This window comes from Sphaeramia orbicularis, chromosome 8, assembly GCF_902148855.1.
Source record: "Sphaeramia orbicularis chromosome 8, fSphaOr1.1, whole genome shotgun sequence".
NCBI lineage: Eukaryota > Metazoa > Chordata > Actinopteri > Kurtiformes > Apogonidae > Sphaeramia > Sphaeramia orbicularis.
In genome coordinates this window covers 42,220,501-42,236,943 of record NC_043964.1, presented here as the reverse complement: position 1 = coordinate 42,236,943, position 16,443 = coordinate 42,220,501, and the positions used below count along the sequence as shown (strand labels likewise).

Below are 16,443 nucleotides of genomic sequence, written 5' to 3'. Positions count from 1 at the left end.
AGAAACCTAGAAATACACCTAAATTGTGAATGAAAAAAAAAACACAAAAACAAATTTAGAAGCCAATACTTTCATCTTTATTAATCTTGTTCTCATTTGTTTAAATAAATTTTTCCTTTGTAAAATCTCAAAACGAAAACACTGAACAGGAGTGTTAAAGCCTGTCTTAATTTAAAATGAATACACAACAACAGAACATTAAAAACGTACGGTAACTCTTACTCTGCAGCTGTAAACAACCCATCCCACCCCTCCCGCCCACTCTACACAGTTTGATAAGATTTGGCATGTCCATTTTCTAAACGCGTATGCCTTCAGCTCTTTGTATCATTAAAATGTTCTTTTTTTATTATTGCAGGTCAGACAATAAAAAATACAAGTCTGCTTTAAAAAAAAACAAAACAAAAAAAAAACTTCAAATGAGACACAAAGCATTAGTGCCAATATTTCTTAACACACAGTCAGCAGTATACCGAATGCACTCAAACATATTTGTATAGACCTTCTGTATTGTAAGCAGCCTTGCCCACATTTAACAGGCAGTAACATGCACACACACGTTATCCTCACATTCACACATACACGCAGTTGTGGTACTTTAATCCACTTACTTGGTCTCATTCTCACACATACTCATGTCCATATAGTGTTAACGATACTATGCACAGTATCAACACATGGAGAAATGCAACATAGCCTCAAACTGCCTGCAATTTAACATTTATCACTGCAACAGTAACAAACATCTTCAAGAGAAAATAACAGAGAGAGTGCGTGAGATACAACAGTAGGAGGTCAGCATTTTGAAAACAGAACAATGACAAATTTCAATATTTTCACTGTTCAAAAAATTAAAACCATACATACCAACAGAAAAAAATTTAACTTAACATACACAGTAAGATACAGTTCTGTTGTCAATCAGAGCTGTTTGCATGTGTTTGGATTCGGTCTCCATTTTAAAGGGGACATGAATACAAACTGCACTTAAACCTCACATCATGTAGTTTTAAGTTCTTGTATACGATGAAGGTAATGCTGTTTACAGTGCCCATCTGTCTGAAGGCTTGTCTGTATTTGGTGTGTGCATGTGTATGTAAATCTATCGACAAGTCCCCTATTTACTAAGCACATTGCAATCCAGTCAAGTCTTTCAGACCAACTGACTTTTCATTCGTTTTCAGTTTCAAGTCTAAGCAGTTGAAATCTTCATCTGTGGAAAAAGGCTGTATACACATCTAACAGTCCCTGCATTTGTTTATATAATAGCTTAAGTCTGGCCACAAGAATGTGTGTAAGCATGTCTCACATTTCTGCTTTATGTGTGTGCACATTAATATGCATACCATGTATATGTATGCACGTGTTTATTTGTGTAATACATTTATATGCATACCATGTCAATGTGTTTGTCTGTGTGCTATAGTAAGTACATATGTATCCCAGTGTATGCTGTATCAGTGTGTCCAAACCTACAGGTACAAATAGAGGGGGCTCATCAGATAGAATCAGCTCCTCCCCCCAGCAGGTCACCAGGCAACAAAGCGGCAGGACTGTCCATTTGGTGCCTTTCCTCCATTTGTGGTGCCCCCCATAGGCTGCTGCTTGGGTATCCTGCAGTCATGCCTCCCCAGAGCCCAGACCTTCCAGACTCTACCCCACCAACACTTCCTCCCTCCCCTGCTCCATTGGTGCTCCACTGGGAAAATATTCCCAGCCCAGGTCCTTGGGCTGAAGGGGTTTCTGTGGAACTGCCTGTACCATCGAGACTCTGCCAGCCAGAGCTGGAAGACCTCACACTACCGAGAACCACCTGCCCCACTCTACCCCACCTCCTCCGCCACCATTTCCTCCACCTCCTCCGCCACCATTTCCATTTCCACCAGAAACTGTGCCTGCTGCTGGCCGCTCATTGCCTGGGGAGCTACCTCCACTGCTGGCCACAGCGGTGCCTGTTCCAGATGACCCCTGTGCCCCACCTGCCACTACCCCTCCCGTGCTGGATCCTTCTGCTCCTCCAGCCTGGGAATGTGCAAAATAGCGGGCGACTTCTTCCTCACTTACAAATTCCGCCAGGATTGTGGTGTTGCCCAGAACGCACCTGAAATGAAGGTAACAAAACACTTTAGATCAACACGATAATGTTTTATGTTAACTAACATGCTTAAGCTAGTTTACAGGATAACCTACATGTGCAATGCACCCTGGGCCTTGGCTGCTTCCTGCCGGCTGCTGTAGCGAATCAGAGCACTGCCCTGAGTCAGGCCAAGGTGGAAGGGTCAGCAGGGGGCCATGCTGCATGCAGATAGTCCTCAGTGTGGAGCCATCGATCTGCAGGGAAATGAGAATAAAGGTTAACTGTATATGCTTGACTGAATATATATGTGGCTTTGATGTGATACTGCTAATTCTCCACAGTCTTCACATATCAATTACAGGTACAAAGAAAGGTCAGAAAATCTAGGTGGTTGCACAACAAAAGTTATGTGTATGAGGAAATGCGTTAATTAAATGTGACTGTACACTGTGAATTAATCAGCCTGAAATTCTAATACATGAAAGATGAATAAACCCATGGTAGGGCAAAAGGGATCACAGTAAAAAAACTTGTACTAACAAAATCTTGATTAGACTAAAATCTTTATTTCTATGCTTTGCCCACAGTGTCATCTGTGCAACAGCTAATTGATTAAAAGGCTCAACCAACTTTGCAATCCAATTATAGCTGGGTCACGCATCATTCTGTTACATTTGCATAAGACAGACTGAAGGGGAATTCAGAAGAACGAGCATAGCATTTTAATGCTGTCAAATTCAAACATTACAGGCCTAACAATGTGTCTGGCAGTCATATTGTTCAGTCTCTCTTCAATGTTTCCACTGCTTATAATCTATTCCTTACGCTCTTTCTTACTGCTCACCTGTGGAGTCAGGTTGCTCAGTAGCAACCAGCAGCTGCTTCTGGAGGCCATACCGTCACTCCAAGCTGAGGTTTTAAAGTTAAAAAGAGACGAGAAAGAGGGAAATAGAAAGGAAAATATCAGTCATGAAGATCTTAGTCTTTACTGTAGTCAAATCAAATTCATAACTGATCATTATTTATGACAGAAAGAAGTTTTTTGCCTGTACCTGGACCAAATCTTGACTCTTGGTTCATCCCGCCCCCTCCCCAGCCACGGGCCAACCGTGGGCCCCCACTTCCCCACGGGGAAGGGGAGGCCTGCTTTTGATTAGTTAAACCAGGAGGGGGGCGTGGCAGCTGTGAGCTGTTGCGATTGGTCTTCCACAACTTGTTTTGTCCGATGGGCTCTGGAGGCCAGCTGGGCTTGTACTCTGAGTACTTTCCTGAGGAGGAAATGAGGAGGTGGGGGAAAGAGGGGGGAAAAATGTGTTTTGACAAACAGACCACAGAAATAGGAGTGGGGAGGACCCACTCTTGGGAAGCTTATTCATATTTTTGCAGAAAAGCTTTTGTTTTTACACCAGTAACATAGATTAGTGCAACAAATAATTTAAAAAAAAAAACAAAAAACAAGAGCTTGATCCGGGAAAGAAAAAAAAAAAAAAAAAAAAAAAAAAAAAAAAGAGTTCAAAATGCAGAAAGGGTAAAAAAAAACAACCTTCAAGCTGATGTGATCAAAATAGATACCTGTGCTGTGTGCATTGCTGAGGGGGCTGTCTGAGGCACTGTAGGGCCAGGCACCTGGTGAAGGCAGCGAGGTGTTGAGGGAGGGGTTTGGCCCTACAACACATTACAAAATTACATCAACATATTATGTAACAACACAAAAACTGTACTTCAGCCAGACTGCAGACTGTTTGTGATGAACGGTTTGCTACCCTCTGACACAACACTCAACAATGTTACAGTAAGTGAAAACTAATGCAAGTTTTGTTTCGTCAAAACATAACATTTTATTAATTTTAATAGCATATGACATCAGCATACCTATGTTATCTCGCAGTAACTGGTGGTCTGAGTCATTGAGACTTGGGGGTCCTGGAGAGCCAAGAACACTACCAGGGGTCATGTAGGGGTCAGGCTCTGGGTCTCCACTGCTCTGGATTCCCTTCCAGGGCACACCAGGCTGAAACTCTGTCACCATAACACAAACACTTCATTAGATTCTTTTTAATGATGAGCAACATTCATATGTCTCTACTGATTAAAGAGATTTTAATTACATCAAAAATTGCACAGTATTAGATGCGAGTTTGTGTAATTAAGCACAAATGAAAAACTTGCTATACAGATAGATAGATAGATATAACAAGTACTTTTCTTCTCTAAATGAAACAAAGTCAAACTCACCTGGAGGCCAACTGGATGTGGCTGGTTTGTTTGCCATTTTACTTCCTGGAGTCCGATGCCAGTTGTCTGCGGAGCCTTGAGGCGGGATCCCCAAACCATCACCACCCAGCATTTCATACTGGGAATATGGAGATCCTCCTCTGACCTTTATACCACTGGGTAATGGGCCTTAAGAATTGTACACAACAGGAGAAATAAGGTCAGACAGATTGACATGAATGTGTTTCCCTTCAATTCACAGCCGTTCATTCAGATACACTGTTAATGAAGGTGATTACCAATGCAGTTAAGACCAGATTGCGCCTGGGAGGTTTATGAAACCATCTGTTAACCCACCGTTCTTGTGAAGGGTTGTGTCAGGGGGAGATGGAGCTGGGGAGTGTCCTTCATCATCCACTTAAAGCGGGACTGTTGTCCTCCTGTGTCCTTATTCCTGCCATCATTGGACTCAGCTCCAATCCTGACAGGTTACCCCCAGGAGCAAGTCCTGGCAAAAAAAAACCCAAAAAACCAAACACCCATTGTTACACTGTAGTGTAAAGAGTTGAGTACAGCCTCCAGCTAAAAAGATGAGTTCTTTTCCCAAAGTGCAATTTCAGTGACACTGTACTAGGAAGGAACAATGTAGCCAAAACATTATATGATGATCTTTCAAGGTATAGTCAAGCTCTATGATCTGACTCAGAGGTTCTCTCACCAAATTTAGGCTATGAAGCCTAATGACATAAAACAGCAAGGTGTTCGCTTGGCTTCTGATACACAAATTTTAATACATTTGCTAGCCTAGCATCATTAATTAGCACAATTATTGTACCAAGAGATGTCTTAATGTGTACAACACCTATGAAAAGCAGATCATATACCAAAAAAAAATAATGCAAGCCTGTCAGAGCACAGACTCCAACACTGCACACATGTGCTGAAGTCCTCAGGCCTAATAGGTGCTACATATTGTTACAGGTGATGATTAAACAAATTGAAAGGCTTAACAGTAATTGAGATCAAATCAAAATCCATTCACAAGATGTAAATGCAAAGCCAGTGGATCTGATGTTATTATCAGGTCAGGCTCAGGGCAGAGCTGTACGGCAACATTTCTGTAACTTCACATAACTGTCACACTGACTCTATGGAGATTTGCTTATTTTAGGAAAGCTGAGATGAGATTTTCCAACTACTTTAGAAATATAATAAACAATACAAAAAGCCAGTACATTTAGAATTTACAGTTACCAGGAAGTCTGCCATTTGGCTTACCAGAGTACATCCCTTGCGTTTTGGCATGAAGATCTGATAAGGGGCCACCCATTCCAGGATGAGGAAGGGGGTCCACCATGGGCTGTTTAGATATGCCTCCACCCAAATGAGAGGGGGACAGTTTGGAGCTCCCTCCTCCTGCTGTTGCTCCTCCAACTCCACTCTGCTGTTGTTGCCTCTGTTGCTGCAGAATTGCCATTATCCTTGCCAACTGGGAGGCAGAATAAGAGAAAGAGAATAATGAAAATAAGAGCAAAAAATGAATGATGAGTTGGGATGGATTTCTTCATGGTTTAAAGCAGGCATCAACATTTTCCTTACTTTTAGTGACTCAAATGTGACGTTTAGTGTCTTGGAATGCCAAACTGTGCATTTCCAAAACATCACATTTTTAACTATCTCTCTCACTGTGAGACAATATTTAATCATTTCATTTCTAGGTTCTTGAGAAAAGAGCTCAACACCCAGCATTGTGAACAAACAGGTCATCGTAAGCAAAAATAATTCCCTTCTCACTTGTCTTCTATTTGAATTAGGGAAATAGATCCATGTGTTGTAGTATGTACACTGCCCAACTGGATTTAACTAAACAAATAAGTAATATTCATCCACATTCAATTACAGCAGGGATCAATTTGTTTTAGCTGCATCATGTTCTTTAACCTGTACTGATGCAGTGAGTAGCTTCTCATTTCATTAACAACCATCAGTTTGGTAGAGAGCATACAGTTTGGATTGTGTTTCAATGGACCCCAACTCAATTGTCCAAATTAACCCTGTCCCAGAGTGATGGATGAATCAGGGTGAGAGGAGAGGCAGAGGAAGTTATTACCCATCATGCCTAGTGCCTACAGTACAAGTCTGTGGGGGCAGTGTTATGATATGGGTTCATCCAGTTTCATCCAGTTCAGGTCGTGGGATCACTCATGTTATAGCGCAAATGGAAATAAATGTTGCTAGTTTAACAACAAAAAGATGACATAGAATGTGTGCCATAATGAATGCCTGTAGAGTGCAAGACTTTTTCGGCCAGGCTGTGTACTGAAATATATCATAGAGTTGGGTATTATGTATTTGCCACTGCCAATCGTTGTGAACACTAAGAAACACAGTTGTTATCTAGCGTGAAGGCTCTTATCCTATTTTGTGATTCAAATCAAGACAGACTCCAGCCTTCCTCACCTGCTGTGGGTCTGGCTGCTGCCTGACAGGCTGAGGCTGGGGAACTTCCTCTGGTTCTGAAGAAGCTGTTGCTGCTGCTGTTGCTGTTGCTGGCTGCTGTAACAGCAGCTGACAAGCCTGTGATTTGGAGGGGAGAAATGGTCAGAGCAAGAGGCACAACATAACGTGCCTGCCCTTGAAAACCTTCAGCCTTCAGTCTACACCAAAGTTTTTGCACATACGGACGATGAACGGATGACAATACCCTGCGGTGAGGGCTGAAGGCAACAAATGCTCACACACAGAGTGACTTTACTACATTTCACCATATATAACATTTTCCTAACAAGAGTTGCATAGGGGAAAGACTGCCAGTTGGCAGATATAGAATTTTCCACCTATATGATTAACAAGTCAACAATTAAATAAGAGATTACTAATCATCTATAGTCACATACCAAATGGAACTGCTGCATGTGGGGATAAATGTTGCTAAGCATTGCTAGCTGCTGTGGCGAAATCTGAGGAGGGAACACTCCTCCACCAACACCACCAACCCCTCCAACACTTCCAACGCCACCAACACCTCCCACTCCTCCAACCACGCCGCCCATACTGCCGCCAGGAGAGGGCATCTGCTTAAGCATTGGACCCGGCACCTGCAGATCACAGGGATTTATTATCAAATGGACAAAGACACTTACTGAAATACGTTGAGTGTATGAAAAGCAACAATACACATATAGTAACTGTGATCTTCTAATGCTTGTGAATTCTAATTGCCTGTGATGACATGTTGACATGAAAAGTTCAGTAGATACATTTATTTTCTAAATACAAACAAGTACAATCAACAAAATATTTTGCTGATGTGAGATCAACATTTGTTGGACACAAATAGAACCTTGATTTTCATTCTAACAAATTATACACTGATGGCAACAGACCTGAGCAGACAGGAACTGATGAGGCACTTGAGCACGTAACCCCTGGGAAGGGTTCATGGGATGCATGCCAGGCTGGTGCATCCTCGAGGCTGAGGCATCCCTCCACCACTGCAACAAACACTCCATGGCCACCCATCTGGATCAAAAGATAATGAAACCAGGGTAATGTATTTATTTATTATACTGTTTTCTGTCATAAATGATTCCCTCATTCTGTAAAAAATTGCCACATGCAGCAAATAATAAAGAACAATTGCTGTAAGAAAGGTTCATACTTTATCACCATAGGGGCCCATGTCAACAGGACCCATGTCTTTGGAACCAGGCATGCGATAACCTCCTCCACCTCTTCCCCCCTCCGCATTTCACCATTATAATCATTTATTCCTCTCTTGTCTGCTTCCATCTTCTTGTCAACACTAGGTCATCGCCCTGGAAAGGAAAAACAAACAGTAAATCAGTGGCACTGAACTTGCACATTGAAAAGAACACTAAAATAAAAACTGTTAAAAAAAAAGTATATATATATATATATATATATATATATATAGATATAGATAGATAGATAGATAGATAGAGAGAGAGAGAGGGAGAGAGAGAGAGAGAGAGAGAGAGAAACAGACAGATGTTTTTGTTTTTATCAAATGGCTTCTTACCAGGAGACCCATGTTTGAAAACTGTCGTGACACTGGGTTCATCCAACTATCCCCCTCCTCCACTCTGGAAAAAAACAGAAATACTTAATGCTGAACACTGTCATGAAAAAAACAGGACAACTGCTTTGCTTTGTTGTTCCCCATGCAATAGCATGGAACAAGGGTGGCTCTCCACTTCAGAGAACTTTCTAGGCCTGTGTGATACATCCAAAACAACAACAATGATGCTTACACCAACATTTTCTGTAAATTCAGAATATAAAATATTTTTTAATCACATTTTGAATGATATAATCTATAATCTTACTAACATTATAGAATTTTCTCCTTCTACTGCAAAGTTTCCAATTGAAGATATAACAAATATTAATGCATTATAATGGAATCATGTCTGCTGCATAATTTTCTAAGTACAGTTTTCTCTCAGACTTCATATCCAAACACATTCCTGTCCCTCTTTCATTTACAAGGTACTTGTTTTTTAGCCCTTACTTTCTTCTCTTCATTAATGTCCTATTCTGTGTCACGTTCACTGTCTAGGTTTGCTTTGCATTGGCTTCATGCAAATTTCCTGGCTTCATTTGAGTTGTACAGAGGAACACAAAGTGGTGTCCAGATACCAAAAATATTGCCACTGAGTGTGTTAAGCAACAAAACAAATTAGAGCAGAATATGAAATTACAGATGCTTTTCTATTGCCACAATATGTATACTGTCAAATCACACAACCCTATTTTATACAATAAGTTCAAAGAGGCCTCAGAAAGTAATTTGTTAACCTACAAGTTGTACTTTCCCTACCTTGAGGTTGCCTCTCTTTCCTCCATGAGCCCAGCCTCCAGAGTTAAAGGAGGAACTGCTTCCCTGGGAGCCAGTGCTGTTCCAGACCCCTCCACCGCCATCATCCTCCTCATCCCAGCTGGGGTGACGAGAGGCTGTCACGGAACCATCTCCCTTCCCACCCCAGTTTTCCATTGATTTGGTGCCTGCATCACAAACAGAACATATGGGCATGATATGATAGGATTGCATTCTTTACATTTCCTGTGTTAACAGCTGATGGTTGAAAGATATTAACCCCACTCAGGCTGATTAAAGTTTGGCTGTTTGAGACTAAGTGTAATTTATCAAAATGAGCACAATCAGCTTATATAATGTAGAATTTTAATTAATACCATTTTTTACACTCTTACCAGGTTTACCAGGATTGGGAGACGGGTTTCCCCAGCCTGAAACTTTGCTGGGTTCATCTGGGTCACCCCAACCTGTCGCTGCATCCGTAGTCTGGCCCCAAGCAGCTGTACCATTATCCGCAGACTGCGTACCTCCTCCCCACATACCTGGGCCTGAAGATTGATAGAAAGAGACACCATGCATTAAACTCATGCGGTGCCAGAATCCACTTCTTATACTTGCTCACAACTCCCTAAACAATAAACATATTGCTGGAATCAATGTCAGTGATGCAAGATGTGAGCATGTATGTTTAAGTACTATTTATTCATGCATTTCAAATGAAAAACTGATTTGAAATATATCTCTGCCTACCTGCAGATGCATTGCCAGAGTTAATGTCCCTGTTGTGCTGCCCCTGTTGTCTTCGTGGTGGCTGTTGCTGCATTGTTGGTGGTGGGGCCTGCTGACTGTGGCTTTGGCCAGGAGTTGCAGTGTTTTTGGTCCCACAAGTTGACATTCTTGCTGTTGTAGCGGGTTGGTGTCTCCCCAGGCCGAAGTGCCATCATCAATTTCCATTTTACGACTAATCGACTGAGGGGATGGTTCTTCCCAGCCACTGGGTTCAAGGGAATCACCCCCACCCCCAGGAATTTGGGGTATTGGGCCAGATGTCCAGCCTGAACTTTGGTTCTGATTCTTGGATTGTGGGCCTCCACCTCCAACATTAGACCGGCTGTTCCACCCACCCTGAATGGGTCCTCCTGGTGGCTGCTGGCCCTGTGATTGGTGCTGCTGTTGATTTGGGGCTTTCATTGGTGCCACTTGGCTGTTTGGTATCTGTGGTGCTGCTGCTGTGTGGGGCTTGGCATTCCCCCATTCCTGGTGGGATTTGCCTCCACCCACATCTCCCCCTCCCCACCCTCCTCGCTGAGATCCCCCTTCACCCATATTACCCCAAGAGGATCCCTCATCAGAACTGTTTCCACCTCTGCTTCGCCCATCTCCCCATCCTCCTCCAGGTATGGAGTCTCTCTGTCCCCACTCCCCAACCCAAGCACCCTTCTCCCCTCTTCCAGTCTCCTTCCATCCACCTGTCCCTTTATCTTCTGGACCATCTGCCCATCCACTACCCTGTTCTCCAAAGTTTCTCCAGTTCCCCCCTCCTCTGTGATCGCCCCATTTTTGTTCTTCAGTCCCCCATCTTTTGCCCTGGATTTCAGGTGGAAGATCACCCCATCCTCCAGCTGCCTTTCCCTGTTTGCCCTCCATGTCTTCTTCTGGCGTTCCAGGTTTCCTTATAGCACTACTAGGCATGTGAGGACGACAGGTAGACTGTGAAGCACCTCCATCCCAGCCTTCCCTCACTGAAGCCGGACCAGAGTTTAGGCTGGTTGAATGACTGCCAGCAGATGGATCATTAGTTACTGAACTGGTGTTCGACGGATACCCAGGACCACGACTGGTGGTAGTGTTCATGTTTGCTGATGAGAATGCAGAAGACAAAGTAGTGCTTTTTTCATTTCGGTTTCCCACCCCTGTTGTGGTGTCCAGGTCCCAGGCCACATTCTGTCGAATCTGGGTCTGCCCCCAGCCTGTATTAGACAGAACCCTGGGGTCCAGGTCAGACCGATTGAGTATGCTAAGTAAGGCCACTTCAGCATTAGAGGACTGATGGGAGGGGTGGTGTCCAGATTTCTCCTCCTTTTCTCCGCTACCACTATCTCCTCCACCACTTCCAGCTATAGAACCCCCTCCACTAGAGGATGAGGGTCCTCCACCTTCAGTGCCTCCACCCTGCCCTCCTCCCCCACCCCATTCCCCAACTGTTCCATCCCCACTTTCCATCCCTTTCTGATTGTCCCAAGCTTTTGTCATAGTTGCAAACTTTGGTGAGACAGAGTCCTGCAAAACACTGCCACCAACACTGCCTCCACTACTGCTGCTGTTGCTGCTACCATCTCCTCCCCTTCCACTTCCTATTGCTAAATGACCCGCACTTACCCCACTCCCTGTGCCACACCACTCTGCTTCTGAACTGCCTCCTTCCCTCACTCCCTGAGATACCACTGGGGTATTTGAGCCACCATCATTTCCCCTTCCCCATCCTGCACTGTCGCCCTTGCTACTAAATCCCCAAACATTCCCATCTTGCCCCTGAGCTCCAGAACTCCCTCCACCCCACCCTTCTGCCTGGGAGGCACCTGCACTGAGGTCAGAGGACACTGGAGGCATCGATCTCCATGAAGAGGAGGCAGCGGAGGAGGAAGACATGGAGCCAGAGGGGTTACCAGTCTCTTCTCCTTCGACACCGGCAAGCCCACTGTCCCCTTCATCACCACAATCTTTATTTGGTCCAGCTCCAGCTCCAGCTCCTTGTACTCCTTCACCTGAACCCAGCTCGGGCCCAACAGGGTTCCCCAAGTGCTGTTGCTGTTCTCCACTCCTGGTTCCAGCAGCTGTGTCAGTGTGCTGCTGATGGGGACTGGCTTGATTCACAGATGAGAGAGTATGAGTGGTGATGAGTGTGGTGCTGGCAGAAAATGAGGGAGCTGAAGTAATGGATGAGTGCAGAGGAAGGCTGTTGCTAGCCGAAGTTGTGGCCCCAGTTTGTTGTGGCCCCACCAGGGCAGGCCAGGCAGAGGGGTTCATATTGGGGCTGAAATTGGCACCAGGGACACTGCTGTTTCCACCAACAGGGCTCTCCTGAGGCCCAGGAAGAAGATGGGAGACTTTGGAATTGTAAAATGCTGCTGATCCAAGCCCTGCCTCCACCTGAGAGGAGGTGGGGGAGCCCCACACAACTGCGCTTGACTGAACACATTCATTAAGCGAGGATGAGGAGGAGAGGGGAGAAGAACAAGGTGGGGAAGGATTGTCCATGTTCCCTGCTCCTCCTCCTACTGCTGCTGCTGCTCCTCCCTTCTGCTGGATGTTTCTCTCACTCCATGAGGCACTACTGTTGTTGTTGTTACCAGGGTAGTCTAGTTCAGACACCCCTGGACCTCCTGCCCCATCAGAACTCATTTTGGCCCCACTTAGGATACTAGGCCAATCTTCCAGGTCAGTCCCATCCACAATCACCTTCCCGCAGCCCTGAGAGGAGGAGTGGCTGCCAGAGCCTGCCCCCCATGTGGAATTTGCATAAGTTGAAGAACACGAAGACGACAGAGCAGCGACACATGATGGGGATGAGGAGGAGTTAGGTGGTGAAGGGGAGGATGAACCCAGGTTTCGAATCTGGATAGAGAAACAAGACAGGCACTGATAATTGAGGAATTAAACAACAAACAGACAGACAACAGATAATGCTCTGAAAGAAGCAAAAGTTCTGCACTCAAAACTTTACTCCAGTAAAAGTATGCATGTATATAGATTTGCTGTAAATTACATAATTTTATCTACAGCATTGGATTATATTGAACGTGATTATGTGTTTTTGTGTCATTGTCCTGTGAGAGCCACATATTTTAGAAAACAGTATTTTCAGCTTTGTGACAATGCACTTTCCAGCTAATTCAAGAGAGTTTATTTTAGCTAAAAGAATGAGGAGGATTTTTTTCAAATTACTAAGAAACACTAAATTCCACAGTTTACATTTAAAAACAACACATTTAGGTGTAGGTGGTTTCCACAGAAGGGGGATGAAACACTCCAGTTTAATAAGTCCAATAGTTACCGCTGAAATGTAGTGGGGTATAAAGTTGCACAAAACAGAAATATTCAACCCAAGTACAAACATATGAAATCTGTGCTTAAATAATGTAACTGAATGAAAGTACTTCACTACATCCCACCAATGCTAATTTACTGTACCAGCTGATGGCACTAACTACAAGTCATTGTCATGGTGAAAGTGTACATTCCCCAACTGCATGCCTTTTTTTTTTACCTGATGGACTGCTTTTGTAAATAATTTCCAAATAGTACGATACATGGTGATGCCTCTATATAACAGTTCAACACTTCCTACTTTTATAATCAAAGTCAGTGGTTGGAGTGATGATGATCACAAAATATTTATCTTGTGTCATAGGACATCAACCCACCTGTGGCTCCAGCTGTGTTTGCATTGGGATTATCTGCTCCCTGTGCAGTGCCTACCCAGCCACTGCCTCCTCCAACCCCCCCCCACACCCCCTTCCACTCCTCCTCCCCCCAGCAGCATGGAGGACAGCGGTGGCTGGCCCCTCTTCAGTAGCACTTTGTGGTCCTGCTGACAGCGAAATCTCGGTGGAACCTCTCTGGACATATATCGCTGCTGCTGGGAGGTCTGGCTTCCAGAAGAGGAGGAGGTGGAGGGCTGTCCCGTTGGCCACAGCAGTCCGCTGCTTTGCATTGTTCCCACCACCAGGAGGAACTTGTGCAGAAACCCCGGCTGCACTCGGACTGGGGGATGAGGGAGCAACAGGGCCAGGGCTGGGGGACACTGAGCCTGGGGCGGCAAGCGGCTGGGCACAGGAAGCCTTGGCAGATTCTGGCACTGAAAACAGAAATAATGAACAATGTGATTCATTAGTAGGTTACTAGTACAGGTATGTTATGTAAAAAAGAGAAACATCTCCTCACTCTGTGAAAGTGTAAAGTCAAAGACACAATGAAAATTCTGAAATATGAAACATCTAAAGAGCGAAAATAGTGATGCTTATTCAGTTCAGTGATTTTCTGAGGTAGCATACATGAAAAAATCTTACACTATTAAAACATACTGTTGGTTGACATCTATTTAAAACAAAGACATCTCACTGACACTATAAAACAGAAAAACACAACAGACCTTTGAGTTTCGGTTCTGGCACCTGAAACAGACAGAATAAGTGAGAAACTCATGTCAAATGTATATAAAGAAAACCATTAAGCAGATAAACAACAAAATGCATTTAAGTTGATAGGAAGCATAATAAATGTATTGCTATTTGTAGTGCACTAGAAAGTCACAGTTAAAACAAAGTACATATCACCACTCAACAGACAATAACACACACCATGTCAGATACGAGTTGATGTAAAACAAAGTATAATGCATGGAAACTTCAATGGACATAAGTCTTATTTAACTACCTTCTTCTCATCACCAACTACCAAGTAAAATATTTTAAAAAATGCACTTTAACGGCGCAAATCAAACATGACCATCTCAAAACCATTTACCTTCTGAGAGGTTTCCCTTTTCTTTTTATCGTCTTTCTTCTTTTTCTTGTCTTCCATGAACTACTGTTCCCTTTTCTGATTCTCCTGTCTGCGGAGAGAAATGTACATTGTCAATTATTTATGATATACCTCGTCAGCAAATTTATACTCACAAAGCATAACCTCTCTTCCAGCCATATATGATTTAAATACATTTGATTTTCATTAGATCACTGTCAGGTCTACTCTATCTCAGTCCATGTTGTGAGGTCTGTAATGTTAACCAGAGGCAGACAGCTTGGCAACAACCCTTAGTAGCCTCGCTCCTTGCTGCATAATTCATTAACCAGCAAACGATTGCAATTCCAACCAACACAGGTAGTAGCCAAACAAACACGGAACTTCAAACTCCACAACATTTCTGGAATAGCAGAGTTATTCTGAATAACAGAGTGATTTAGTCTGTAATATCCAGATAGTGGCTTTCACGTATGTAAATGACGGATCTTTCCAGTCTCTAAAGATAACCTCATTGACCTCACACCTGCAAGAAATCAACGTGCAAATAAGAAACCCCTACTCAGGTCACCTGATTTTAATTGTTTGTTTGAAAGCAAAGAAAAACAAGATAGATTTGAACAATCCATGTCCTTTGGAAACGTAAAGGGGTTTCAGACACTACAGATGGTAATACGACTGGGCCCAGTGTCTCTGACTGCTAGGCTGCACATACTTAGCTCCATGTTAAAGAGGCAGTGAAGGCAAACCTAAAAACAAATCGCTCTGATTATTTCCACAGTGCTACTTAAATGAACCAACTATTTTTAGTGTTACGATCAGTTGATTAACTTTACTGAATACATGGTTGTAGTTCAAAAAGGAGGCCAGCAAAGAATAACCCTTCAGCTGCAACCAGGAGAGCGCTCCTAAGCCGAGCAGCTAGCTAACGCTATCCGCCTTCCGTGCAACTGATGAGCGGCGCGGTGACCTGAGGAGTCGGGGGCACACCGCGGTGCACTGTTCCGGACCAAGGTGCTTCTGTTGGTCCGCACGACGGATAACCTGCGCGCAGTTCACTACAGGCAGCAGGCACGTCACATTAACAGACGACATGGCCCTGATTCCCCAAAGCAAATTTTGTCAATAACATCACCTACGTCTAGTTTCACTGGTAGTTGTTCATACAAACAAGTCAAAGAGTCGACTAGGCCACATTAAACGACGAACTTCAAGTGACGTTTCCTCAGTGTTACAAACGAAGCTAATCAAAAACTGAACAACCCAAATGTTTTGATTATGTAAACACTGAATAATGAACATTTATGACTAGTACACGTTGTTAAATACACAAAGCAGAATAACGCTAACATTTACTACTCACCTCGGGAATCACATAAGACATAAAGTGCTTCTGTGCAAAAATTCTTGCAGACCTACCGCTAGCAGGCTAGCAAAGTAGCTAGCCTAGCGAGCTAGTTCTTCGAGGCTTTCAAGGCTAAATTGAATAAGAAATGACATCACCGAAAGGCGAAATGTTATTCGTAAAAAAACGCGTAAAGGCGATTATCCTTTATGCACGGCTGCAGTTCTCAAGCTGTAAACAAAACATGCATAACCCCTTGATCACTGTCAGACGCTGTATGATCGGTTAGTTTACTATCGGCCATTTTGCTTCTGTGTGGAGGTTTAGCCAGCATATGATATCACCAGGCTGGTTGTTGATCAGGGAGGGGAGGAGGAGCAGGGGAGCAATGCCCTCCTCCACCAGGGGCGGTATCACCCCACATATGACGTCATTAGCGACGGT

General features: G+C 43.7%; 1 pseudogene; it reads right to left on the bottom strand.

The window, feature by feature from the left end:
• Positions 1 to 54: 54 nt before the first annotated feature.
• Positions 55 to 16,315, bottom strand: LOC115423621 (trinucleotide repeat-containing gene 6B protein-like; annotated as a pseudogene).
• Positions 16,316 to 16,443: the final 128 nt, after the last annotated feature.